Raw genomic sequence first — 12,721 nt, forward strand, 5'->3', positions numbered from 1 at the left:
CACATATGTGGACACTGGAGTGAATGCTGAGAGACACATACATTAGCTAACACATACAGCAAACTATAGGGTCATTGATGAACCCACCTGCTAATGTGCTGCTATTACAATTTGTACACCAGCCACTCAACTTTGTCTATATTCACTGGACTGTAATAGTGTTGTTTCTAATTCACCAATAATCCCTTAACCATTTGATTCCAGTGCAACATTGTGTCCTGTATTTATTGATGTTTTCTGTTACCGAAATATATTTTCATTTTCCCTCTGACATATTCATATTCAGGGTCATTTGGAGCCGCAGCTCCTCCCAGCATGCATTTGGAACAGGGCCCTGACACATCCTGGACAGATGCACCAGTACATCTTTGGAACAGAAAGTCTATGAGAGCAAACTCAACAGAGATAATAGAAACAGAATTTGTAGTGAAGAAATAAAAGCATTGGCAGTGCTACAGTGGCAACTGTACTAAAAAGGTGCCATGCAAATGTGGCACACAGCAGATGCATCCAATGGAGCTTGCATATTAATATAATGCCATTAGTATTGTTAGTAGTAGCAACAATAAAGGCAGACCAACATCAGATTTAAAGGACAAACTGGAAAAGTTCTATGTTTTTTAGGCTTTGGGCATTTCCATTGAAAAGACTAAAACCGTTAACGTGTCAGCTGTACTTCCTACAGTGTGTCACTCTCAACCCCAACCCCATGGGTTTCTGATGAAAATGTTAATCTTTAAAAGTTTGACAATATATACTTTAATATTTATTTGTTTATTTTTAAATAACTTCCTCAAACAGCTGGACACTAGGTTTAATCCGTGTGTACTCAACATTGTTGGGGACTATTTTAAGCTGCGGATTAATACATATTTGGTGTTCTAGTGAGTATTTTTGGCAGAAACTTGGCTCGTTTATGGGATTAACCCAAAATAAAATAGAGTGCGCGTGTTCGTAGTAATGAAGGAACATGTGACCAGTGCAACAGTGTGGCTAAAAGATGTGTTTTTGGACAACAACGGAGCTCTATGGCAGAGATTAGAATACAATACAAAAAAAACATGATAGTAGGACAAAATAATTACTGTTTCTGTCCTTTAATGGGATTAATGACAACAAATGTCATGATATTAAGCCACCTGGAGTACCAATTACATCTGTCTAATGGAAGCATTTTTTGTAAAAATAAAAATACAAGCTCATTAATGAAGTGAGATTTTACTGCTGTCCACGTATTTTGTTTAACTGCAAATCACAGAAGTACGTGACATAGTGTAAGCATGTGGGAGACACATTTTATGCACAACTGGAGATGAGGCGAGGAAGCTTGATGTTACAACTACTAGCTGTCACACTGATGGCAGTTGAAGTATCAGTTGCAGTGATCTTCAAATCAAGTCAAAGCAGCAGTTGTCATGATAGTAGTAAGACTAATATATGAATATATTTCCATGGCATTAACTGATCACGTACATCAATAACACATCAACACAAAACATGATATAAAATGATTTGATTGCCAAAAAAGTCAAAACCTAGTTTCACAATTTTCGTTTCAGAGTCCTGGCATCCGAAGGACTGGCACACACACACACACACACACACATAAACACATTCAAATTCCATGCTGATGCCATGTGTCATCCTGTATTTGACCAAGCGTAGGAGGACACGGGCTTCACATGTGCCATGTAATCCTGATGCAGCTCAGAGCTGCTGTAACGGCTGCATCAGCCAGCTTTACACACAGATGAAAGGCTTGTCATGAGGAATCTGCGCACACACACACACACACACACACACACACACACACACACACACACACACACACACACACACACACACACACACACACACACACACACACACACACACACACACAACAACTGGCTGCCAGCATGAGGCAGCACCCGCCTGGTGCCGAGGTAAGAAAAGGGAAGCGTGTTGGCAGGGCGGAGGGATAAGAGTGGCAAGGAAGGACGAGAAGGAAAGGTGAAAGTAAAAATGGAATGAGAGCACAGGGGGAATGAGGGGGAGAGATGGAGTCGAGGTGAGGAGAAAAGAGGAGTAGGAGGGTGATGGGGAAAAAGAGATGAGACAATACGAGAAAAGAATAGGATAAACTATTCTTGCATGCTGCTAGGCAACAACCTCTGGTCACTGGAGGCTGCTAATATGGCTGACCTGGCTGTACCTGTCTTCCATTTTGAAAAGTGTTCCTCTTCCTCTCCATCCACCCTTCCCTCATCACTGTGTCTAAATTTTTCATCACCACTCACCTTTCTACTTTCCTCCTACTTTCCTCCCCCATTGCATCCCTGCTCCTTCTCGTTGCCTCCCCCCTCCCCCGCCCACTTCTTCGTACTTGACCTGTTTCAGTGTCTCTTCAGCTTTTCAGCACATTTCTGCTTTATTAGGCAGCGTCCAGTGGAGGGTGACAGGAGGAGGATGCCCCGAAAGGTTGCGGTTTGGATTTGAACCTGTAATGCTACAGTGCACCTGAGCCCTCTCGGCAGCCTCCTCTCCAATACTCTGAGCTCATGCACTGTGCCTAATAAACATGCAGCTTATCTGGCCCTTTGACACCACTGAATGCTTTACATTCTTCACGCCAACCCTCCTTTTCTGGGTTTTTTTTATTCTCCAACTGCAAATAATTATCCTGCATAATACTTTACCTTTTTTTCTTTTTTTTTTTTTTAATCAACCCTGCCTACTTCTCCTCCCTTTCTATCATTGTTCTGTCTGTATTCACATCACACACACAATGTCATCACTCTCATTCCCACCTCAACTAATCCTAATCGGTCTCCCAAATCAGACTCAAATTTGCCACTGTTTCTGTTAGCAGAAAGGGGCCCTGGATCATAGTAGTTGTGGTAGGCTGATATATTTGTCAATCAGGCACTGGCTTCAAGTTCAGCATTTCAGCCAAAGCCATCTTGCTATTTTGAAGCCACAAGTGACCATATTTGGAAGAGCTGGAGAGGAGCAAGCGGTGGATCTGACTGAGAAGTTGAATGGATGGAGCCAGAGCCTCGGGGGTATTACAGTCGAGGGCCCAACTTTTCAGACCCGGAATATTAATTCCACTTTTATATCCAGTTTATGTGCCAAACATACCTGTCTTTAAGTTTTGGGAAAGGAGTCTGTAACCTTTGCTGCACAGCGGCCCCTATGGCCACAATTGGTCACTGCAGGCTAACATCAGACTGAATGTCCCTTTGTTTCTTTAAGTGTAATCAGAGTGATCAGTGGATTTGTTTGCCGGGGGGGTGGTATGAACTGTAACATGTAACAGTCTTGACAGTGCTGACGAACCAAAAAAACTAAAGAGAGAGTCCAAAATGGAGGATGCTATCATAGTGTACTAGCTGTGCTGCACCATTTAACCTGTTGAAAAGGTTTGCAGACAGATATAACACGGAAGTTTATTGTACAAATACCTCTTTTGAATAAAAACTGTGTGAAGCTACTGTCCTGTTAGCTTTCTACCAGACAATTACAAAACTAGGTAGTTTGGAAAGCTTCAGTTTTTTAAATATCTCTTCATCAAATATAATGACAATCCTGCAAACAAAATGCTATGCGGGAGAAACTAGGTCAGTACCGAAAAATGGAACTAACATCACTTTCAAAAGTACTATCAGAGCACATGAATAAAAGTGAGTTCATATTCTGAGATCCTGCAGATTCCTCGATTTGGTATTTTAAGGGAGAAGTTGGAGGCTTTCCAACTCACTTCAATAAAATCTGTTTTCTTTGATCCAGCATCCACTGAAGCCATACTGAGTCATGCATTTATGCATTTATGCATGACTCATGCAGTCATGCATGCAGTGTTAATACAGAGGACATGGTCCATTCTCAGACCAGCTACATGACTGGTATTTATGAAAATGTAAAACGTAGGGGTAACAGCAACATCTTCCCAAACAGAACCTTTTAAAGAGCTGACATTTGATTTGTAGATCTGAGCGATGACCTGCTGCTGGTTTTCATTCTATATTGTCATCTCAAAACATAATCCTGTTTAAGGTGCTGTCCAGTCCATTTATTCTTTTACATACTTAGTCTTGATTGCACAGCCGTGATATACTCATTATCTTTGCACAGGCCTCAATAAACCACATCTCTATATTTTATCTCGTGTTTGCCATCCTCAGTGTGAGTTGCTGATTTCAGAAACATTTCTGAAATACAGTGTTGTTTTCTGACAGGACCAGCGGAAGGTGTCGAAGAAAGTCCTGTTAGATAACATTAGACTAAAGCCAAATGAAACAAAAAAAGCTTTTTTTCCCCTGTTCACTAGAACATCAGAGGTATTTTCAAATGCAGGACATGTTCTGCAGTGTGATTTTGAAAAGCAATGTTTTAGATGCTAAAATTCCAGTTTTCTGTGGATGGAAGGTCAATATGGATTCTAATGTTAAAACCTTTAGTAAGATAGACAGAAGTTATTGTTAACCATTCTAGTAGTGTGGCTATAAGGATAGTGATGTTAGTCAGTTCACCACTTTAGTACAGACTAAATATCTCATTGACTACTGAATTGATTCCCATAAAGTCTGGTAGATGTTCATGGTTCCCTGAGGATAAATCCTATTGACATTGATATTTCACTACATGTGTTGGCATAATATTGGGTCGAAACATCCATAATTTCCAGATATTTTATTGGCGATTGCAGATTCTCTGACTTTATTTGGTGGCACCACGACGTTGCCACTTTAAACCTTTGGTAAAATGTATCGATAACTACTGGAATGGTTCGAAAGGTTTGTAAATTGAAAGAGAGATTTGTGCTTCCTTCAGGGTGGATTATCATTTGGTCCCTCAACTTTCCATCTTCCCCAATTTTCAGATTTGATCTCATTACAATTTTCATTTCCTTCATTATTTTGGCCTTTGACGAAATATTTGTCAATAATTGTTTTTTTACTCATGATGTGCCCTTTTGTGATTCGTCAAGCCTCCATCACGAGACCCCTTTTTGTGAAGAAAACGAACCCTAACCCCATCAATCTTGACTTGCAGTGGTTAATCAAACACAGCTTACAGGAGCTGCTGACCTTGTCTATGCTAGCAGCTGTTGTGCAGTTAAATACTGCATTTTGTAAAGCTAGTACTGCCTACATACACAGGACACAGACTAGTATTTGATCTGCAACAATTTCCACTCACCAGCATTATATGCCCTACATGATGTGGTGGTGTTGGGTAACGCCAGTTAGAGCTGGTGCCTGGTGAGATAAATGTAGCAATGACTTTATGGTCCTGAGCAATGCCAAGACAACTTTTGAAAGCCCAAATTTGCCCCGATCAGTCTTTACATACGGAAGGATCAACAACAAAAGTAAAAGTGTTCCTACATGTACCATCAAAGGGAGCATGCAGGTAGTATAATTTACCGCCTAACAAGTGCATTACCATCCTCCAGGGTTCAGATTTTTATCAAACCAGAGTAAACAGCACGAAGTAAAAAATCTTGTCGTTAACTTCTACCAAACACACGTTTGACTTGCACATACACTAAAGTAAAACAATCCCAAACTAAATCCACTGATTACATCAACATCCAGGGAAAGCATTCTTTAAATCACAAACACTGTTTCATGTATGTCAAATGATTATCAGGGTTGTTTGTATAGACAGACATTGGTTCTGAAGTTCCGCTAAAACCCTTGTGTGGACGGAGATTGTTTTTGTTATAAAGCAGCATTTTAGCCTTGTCATTGTGAACACATCGGCATGCGGATGTTACTATTTATGTAAAAGCACTATACAAAGAAACACATTCCTGCACAAATGCCACAAACTCCTCCACACGGATGCTGAATGAAGTTCTGATTCTGCAGTGTGAGTCCTAGCCTCACTCTGGCCTGTAAGGTCTCTGAAATTAAATATTTCCGCTTGACAATACATGGATCAGAGAACTGGATTCGAAGAGGATGCCTGGCGGCCCAATTTCCCTGCAGAGCAAAACACAAGAGAAGCTCTGGCTTTTGACTGTGCGGATAGGGCAGGCAGCCAAATATAGGTCAACTCAACAGACCGTGTCCAAGCCCTCATCACACAACTGACCAGTACAAAGCAGCTTTCCCCAATAACAGCCGTCAGAACTAGGTTATAGAGGCCCAGAGCCCAGCTAGAGACAAGACTTTGAATATGGATTAGGCCTAAAGGCTTTATTTCACTGAAGTATAATCTTGGATTTTTAGGTCTATATTTCAGCGCCGTAATGCAGGGGTATTTAGCCCCGCATTTCAAAGCGGTAATCTCTGATATTGCTGTAACGTTGTAAATGCAGCTCACCATGCTATGATTGACATGTCTGACATGGGGAATACTGAGCTTAATCTTTGGACCCCTTAAGCTCATCAGTCAGGTCTGAGACAGGCGTGTTTTGGTGAAGACGGAATTCATCACAGATCAGCAGCAAATCAGCTAAATGTCCTTTTGGACGCTCTAGTTTCCACTGTGTTGCTGTGTACTTGTATGCACCACTTCGTACGCGTCGTCCTCTGTGTACATGTGTGTGCACATGGAGCACTAAGGCATGCAGGTGCACGTGAATATTTGAGTGTCCCTTCTGAGATGTGAGTGTTTGTTATGTGTTTGACGGGCAGTCCCCTGTCGCCTCATTAAAACTCTCTGCGCTGTTTTGTTTCGTCTTCACCAGTCATCTGTCCCTTTGTCTAGACCCTGTGCCCACTACACTGCTTTCAAATTAACAACACTTTAACACTTACGTTAGCAACATAATTAGCGCTGTCTGTGTCTCGTTGCGTTTTTGTATTAAGAAGCAGCGTCCACAATGGAGATTCGTCTAATATGTCTGCGTTCCGTCTCAGAGGTCTGTAATGCATGCATGATTTTCTTCCAACTTTGTTGCCTAAAACAGCCCGGCGGGATTAGTCGAACCTAATTAAACACGGAGTATCGGGTCGATGTTCGAATGTAAATCTCCCGATCTGTGGTTTGCATTGAGTGCAACAAACAACGCAGGAAAACCTCAACCGAGCAAGTGATGGAACCATTTAACTTGATAGATCAAGTCAAAGAGCAATTCTGACTTCCAAAACATATAGTTGGCAAAGTGAGAGTGAGGTGTTTTTGTTTTTTTTCCCAGTCCAACAAGCACTAATCAATATGTCCAAAGGCTATTTTCCACCGGTTTCGTCTGCGTTCCATCGTTAATCGTTGTCATTAAAGTCAAAGCTTTCTGTCCCACCGGTAGCGCCGCGGTGCGTCTCGCCAGCGTACTAGAAGCAGGCTGCTCCGCTAAAGATGGGCAGCGAGTGTATTTTTGACAGAAGTCACTCGGAGATTGCGGCAAGCTGAACAGAGCAGATCTGCCAGGCAGAAATCAGTCCGATAAAATCTGGTCAAGTTTTAGAAATAAACACCCGTGTGCAAACACCCGATTGTAAAACACATCACTCACTGCATCACCGTTTACCCCGCGGTCTTTCAATTTGGACAAGAAATACATTCTCCTCCCGCTACAGACACAGTATGTGAAATAGTTACACAATAAATAGTAGGATTAATGTTTTTAATCACTTAAACACAGTAGGTTGTATTAACATTGTCTGGAGGCTGCAGCACAAAGTAGGAAATGACAACAATAAACATATAATGGACAAAAAAGAAACCGTTTAACAACGTTTCCCACAACAGAAGCACAGAAATCGAGGAAACATTACTAAATCAGGAAGTAAATTAAAAAAATGTTCCACTACTGGAATATAAAGCCGCACAGAGGATGGAACAAAATCGCGGTGCACGACGTGACTGATCCGTGTTCAGTGGAATATGCAGGTAACAACGGATGAGGCACATGAAAATATCTTAATTTGCTGCTGGACATTCTGACGTCTTCAAGAAAATATTTACAGCCGGAAGCTTTTTTTGTTCCAATAAGGTACTTTTGCTTTCAGATATACATCCCTTCTGGTAATCTGGCGGCAATTTACCCCTGGCAAAGCAAAGATTAGAATCTATTCACCTTGGATGATTGAACATGTTGAGTGCATCACAGCCTTGGAAGCTAAACAAAAATATAATCCCTGACATTATTCTGAAGTGGTCAGTCTGACTTCAACGATAATGCAAGCATATTTGATATTTAGAAAAAAATGACTGGGGATTGGTCTGAGGCTGCGCTTCCTGTGAACAGAGATTGTAGTTACCGTGCATTATATGTAACTTTTTGTCACAATAGTCTGACAGAGCCAGCAATGTTACAAATTCCATGTCTGAAAGTGGCTTGACAGCACATAACACAGGAAACTGGAATCCTGCATCCCAAATATTGTCCGTCCTACACTTCTAAAACATTTAGTTAAGACTGTTATGTCAATGTGCCGGAGTTGTGAAAATGGAAATCATGCTTTACCTGCAGATATAGTTCTTTTTCACAGGCAAAATTTTAACATATCACACTAGGAAAAGCAAAGGTGTAAATTAAAAATAACGGAAAAAAACAAAAATAATGGCTGATTTGCATTTAGCTGCTGCAGTTTCACTTTCCTGGTATTGTGCACTCAGTAATGACTTGCTGTAAACTTTAGGTAGCTGTTAAGTATCTGATAAGTAACACCAGTGCTTTTCCTGCCAATAAAGGTCAGACTGTCTGTAGTGAAAAAGGCCAGTTGGAGAGACCAGTGGATATTTCTGTTCAGTTTAATGTCAATAGGAAAAACAGTTTCCAGTTGTGCTAATGAGATGTCTGCTCAGGTTGAAGTTGGGCATAGCTACGGTATCCTGAGAATCACATGAACACCCTTATGAACATATTCTTGTCATAAAAATAAGCTACTTTACTTAGATTGGTTGTGCTCTTATTGTGCGTTCAAACAGTTTTCAATATTTAACAGCCAGCAAACTAGGTAGCTAGTCCAGTCAAAAATAGCTATTTTACCTTATTTTTGGAGCTAGTATAGGTCTTCTTTTTTTTTTTTACAACAAACCCTGCCATGTTAAGTGTCGTTAAATCTACTTCTCGGAGCTCTAAGAAATCTCACCCATTCCTAGTTTTACATTCGTAATTTGCAGGCATCATAATGGAGAACGTTCCTACTTCCCAGTTGCTCTTGGATGCACCATTAGCTCGGTGTGATCAATACAAGTAAAATGTCCTGTGTGTGTGGACTGTGATGACATCACTGATTGTCTGTATATGAAGTACAGATCTGTCGCTGGCAGACAATGGCAGATGGCTTTAAGAGCATCATTGAGGGTTAATCACCCGTTAGTGAAATCTATCTGTGGTTAAAGCCCAGATACTAATGGTCATTTATATTAAGTTGGCATGCAGACTTATACTGTACTTACAGCACTGTTATAATACAGTGTTCATTCAATATCAGCTGAGGATAGGTGATCCAATGACAACCATTACAAGGCAATTGGTCACAATAAAAACAGCTTATTTAATATAAATGTATTATCGTGACTGATTGTTTTTCATTTCAAAATATCCATTTTGGACATGATTGCTTTTAGAAAGTACGGCTGGTTATATGATCAAAATAAATCTATAAAGCAAAGTTCCAAGGACAACTAATAATGTCAATAAGAGCCCACAAAGTATTTTCTTCCTTTTTTTTCTTTTTCCCAGCACACTGATGGCTTCATATACATGTGGCTAATTACCTATAAGAAAGAAAGTGCAATCGTGCACCAATACTGTAAATATGATGAAAGTGACAATAGAGCCTGTAAATAGCAGTGTGACAGCAGGTGTTGAAGGATGTCAGAAGCCTGATGATGGTCTTTAAGGTTTAACAAACCTTCAGGCTCACTACACAACTACACGTACACCAGAGCTAATGTTGGTGATTAGATATGGTGACAACCCCACATTGTTAGCACATAATGACACAGAACTAGACTATATTTAATGTAAAATGATGGTGCAGAACAGAAATATGCACTGCTTAATTTGGTGGACTATCACAGAAAACTGCAAATACAAGAGATCAGGGCTAAACAATGTCTTTGTAGTTTGTGCCAAAGTGAAACCGCATCTTTTCAGGTTCTGTAGCCAAAGAAAATCCCACAGTCACAATGCTAATATTTAAAAATACAACATTTAGACACGTGCAGGTTTCCAGCCGTAGTCATTCACACATGTGGAGGGCTTGGTGGGTAAACGAGGCAGCACATCATCCCCCAACACATTTGGGACATCTTTCTCTTACAAAGATAGTTACCAAGCTACACTCATGAAAAAGATCAACACCAACATGAAAGGATAAGATTGGCACAGCTTTACATGTTGTTCCAAGTTTTCCTTTAGCACAATCTCTTTATCAAAATATTAAAAACCACCTCAGTTTTAACAGTTCATGACAACAATGTGGATCTCAATGCTTTTTGTCAGCACTGCTGTGATACAAAATATTTGACTGGGATTTTAAGTGATATCTTCACGGGCACTTAAATCCCAGCAAATTGTCACTTTTTTGAATGTAGTGATTCTACTTTTGAATCTGTTATTGTTAATCCTACACTTCTAAAACATTTAGTTAAGACTGTTATGTTGATGTGCCGGAGTTGTGAAAATGGAAATCATATATGTCGGCATTTGTGGTACCCAGACGCTGATTCTTAACGAGAAAGGAGATCCTCTGAACTTGCCTACTGCTTGGCTAAAGTCAAGTAAAAACCTCTACTTGTACAAAAGAAATACAATACGAAGCACATGTATGCTCCCAAGTGGACAAAGCCGGTGTGTTTTGGATCCTCCATGAGCTCTTCCCTTCTGCCACCCTCAGGCCAAAACACTAACTTAGTATACAGGAAACTGCATCTCGTGACTGAATATGTGTGAAATGTGCTGGGCATGTTTGTTTCAGTTTGTAAATGACTTTGAAAATGACTTTACATTTTTGAACCTTAAAAGTTGTAGGTCTCTACAAATTGTCAGTATGTTGTCCTGTCCATAACTTTTATAATGAGGAATGTGGAGCTCTTCTAGTGGGACTTCAGGCTTTTTGTCCTCTTGAGTTAGCTCCAGTTTACAGGATGTATCATAGTGAATTTAGCTCCCATGTAATGATACTTATATTGATGACTACAAGAAAATGGTTAGCATCGGGAAGAAGCAGGATTAGCGGTGAATCTTGAAGATTGGGCAGACTTAAACAAAAGAAACCACAGATGAGCACTACAGTATCATTAACGAAGTGAGTGGATGAGATCAATTCGAGGGCACGAGGATAACTGGATTTTATATCCTGGCTTGTACACGTCTCAGTGAGAATCTAAAGGAAATGTCTTCATGGGCAGAAGTATAAAAACATCACAGCTTTGACAGCTCACAGAAATGCTGACGAGGCTGCACCAAAAGCTGCGACTGCAGACATCAGATCACCTGTGATTTCAGAGGCTTTCGACTGACTTTTCTAGAGCTAAGTGGTACAAAAAAAAACTTTCAGTCAAAAGATTGAGTCAGTATATATATATATATATATATATATATATATATATATATATATATATATATATAGAAAGTCTATTTATAGCAAACTCCTTTTAAAGTTGCCATGTCTTCAGATCTTTTTAGCACAACAAAAAAGAGAACAGATAGTTGAATATAACTCAGCTTTAATAACATGCAAAACAAGATTTACCATCAGAAAAACTGAGTGTTTTATGAACCCACTCACAAATGATTTGGCTGGACTGTACACACATTTCAGAAAAACTGTACCCTGTTACAGTTACAGTATATGACTTCATTGTTCTGCTGTTGAAGGCTCCAGTTTATTTGATATAAATGTATACTTCACAGGCTAAAATAAACATCTAACAGTGGAATTCAATTAGCAGATTTCCTCTGTGATCCAAGTCGACTGTTTTAATTAGAGGCTCCCCAGAGGATAGAAACCGCCTCCTCTCTGCATCTCTACCTGTTCTCACACCAACAGTACACATGCAGGGGACAAGGCACAGCTACAATATACTGAAGTTGTGTTTGGAAACAATCAAACATGCACACATAGCATCGCAATGTCTTCAAGACAAACCGACCAAAAGACCCCAGAACCTTTAGTTCTAAGTTCTAATGTCCAGGAACTTTCCAAGAACTTGAGGTTATTTCAGCCTGTTGCTTTTTGTGTTAGATGATAAGGAAAATTACTGAGCAGACATTTCAAAAAGCCAAAGCTGTTAGATGATATCATTTTTGCATGCAACCATACAAAACAATACGACCTCTGCAGAATTTCGAGGAAGACCTTCTCACCCGACACCTTTCTCTTTTGTTGAAGCTTAGTGTAAATACTTTTAAAAGGCCTAGACTTTTTCATCAGTCCAACAATCGTAGGATTTCTTCTGTAGTTGTTGTGTTGAGGTGCAATGAAAAAACAAAACAGTAGTTGCAACTTTTTAAAGATGGCGGTTGTAAAATGCTGAAACAAACACAAGCATACTCAACCAATCAGCTCTTCAGCTGATTTGCACGCTCCACCCCAAAGTTTCTGAATCTTCAAAAAGCACTTCCCACACTGAGCAGGAGCATTATGGGATATAAAGCAATTTCCCTGGAATTTCATTAGAAACAGCAACTACAGTTGCAGCAACTTTGAAGCTAACTGAGACTATACTTTTCACTGACTCACTCAGACAGACCTATGCCCATTGCACTGTGCTAACACTGGAGTAAGATCAGACTGTACCAATATATCATCCTGATATAGGGAGAAAAACT

General features: G+C 40.1%; 1 protein-coding gene across 4 annotated transcripts in view; it reads right to left on the reverse strand.

Annotated features, from left to right (window-relative positions):
- ctnnd2b (catenin (cadherin-associated protein), delta 2b) overlaps positions 1–12,721 on the reverse strand; it is a 182,138-nt gene that overhangs the window by 141,634 nt on the left and 27,783 nt on the right. The gene's annotated exons all lie outside the window — the stretch shown is intronic.

Source organism: Embiotoca jacksoni, unplaced genomic scaffold, assembly GCF_022577435.1.
Source record: "Embiotoca jacksoni isolate LCO1_2020_lvr unplaced genomic scaffold, fEmbJac1.0.p SCAF_31, whole genome shotgun sequence".
In the NCBI taxonomy this organism is placed as follows: Eukaryota; Metazoa; Chordata; class Actinopteri; family Embiotocidae; genus Embiotoca; species Embiotoca jacksoni.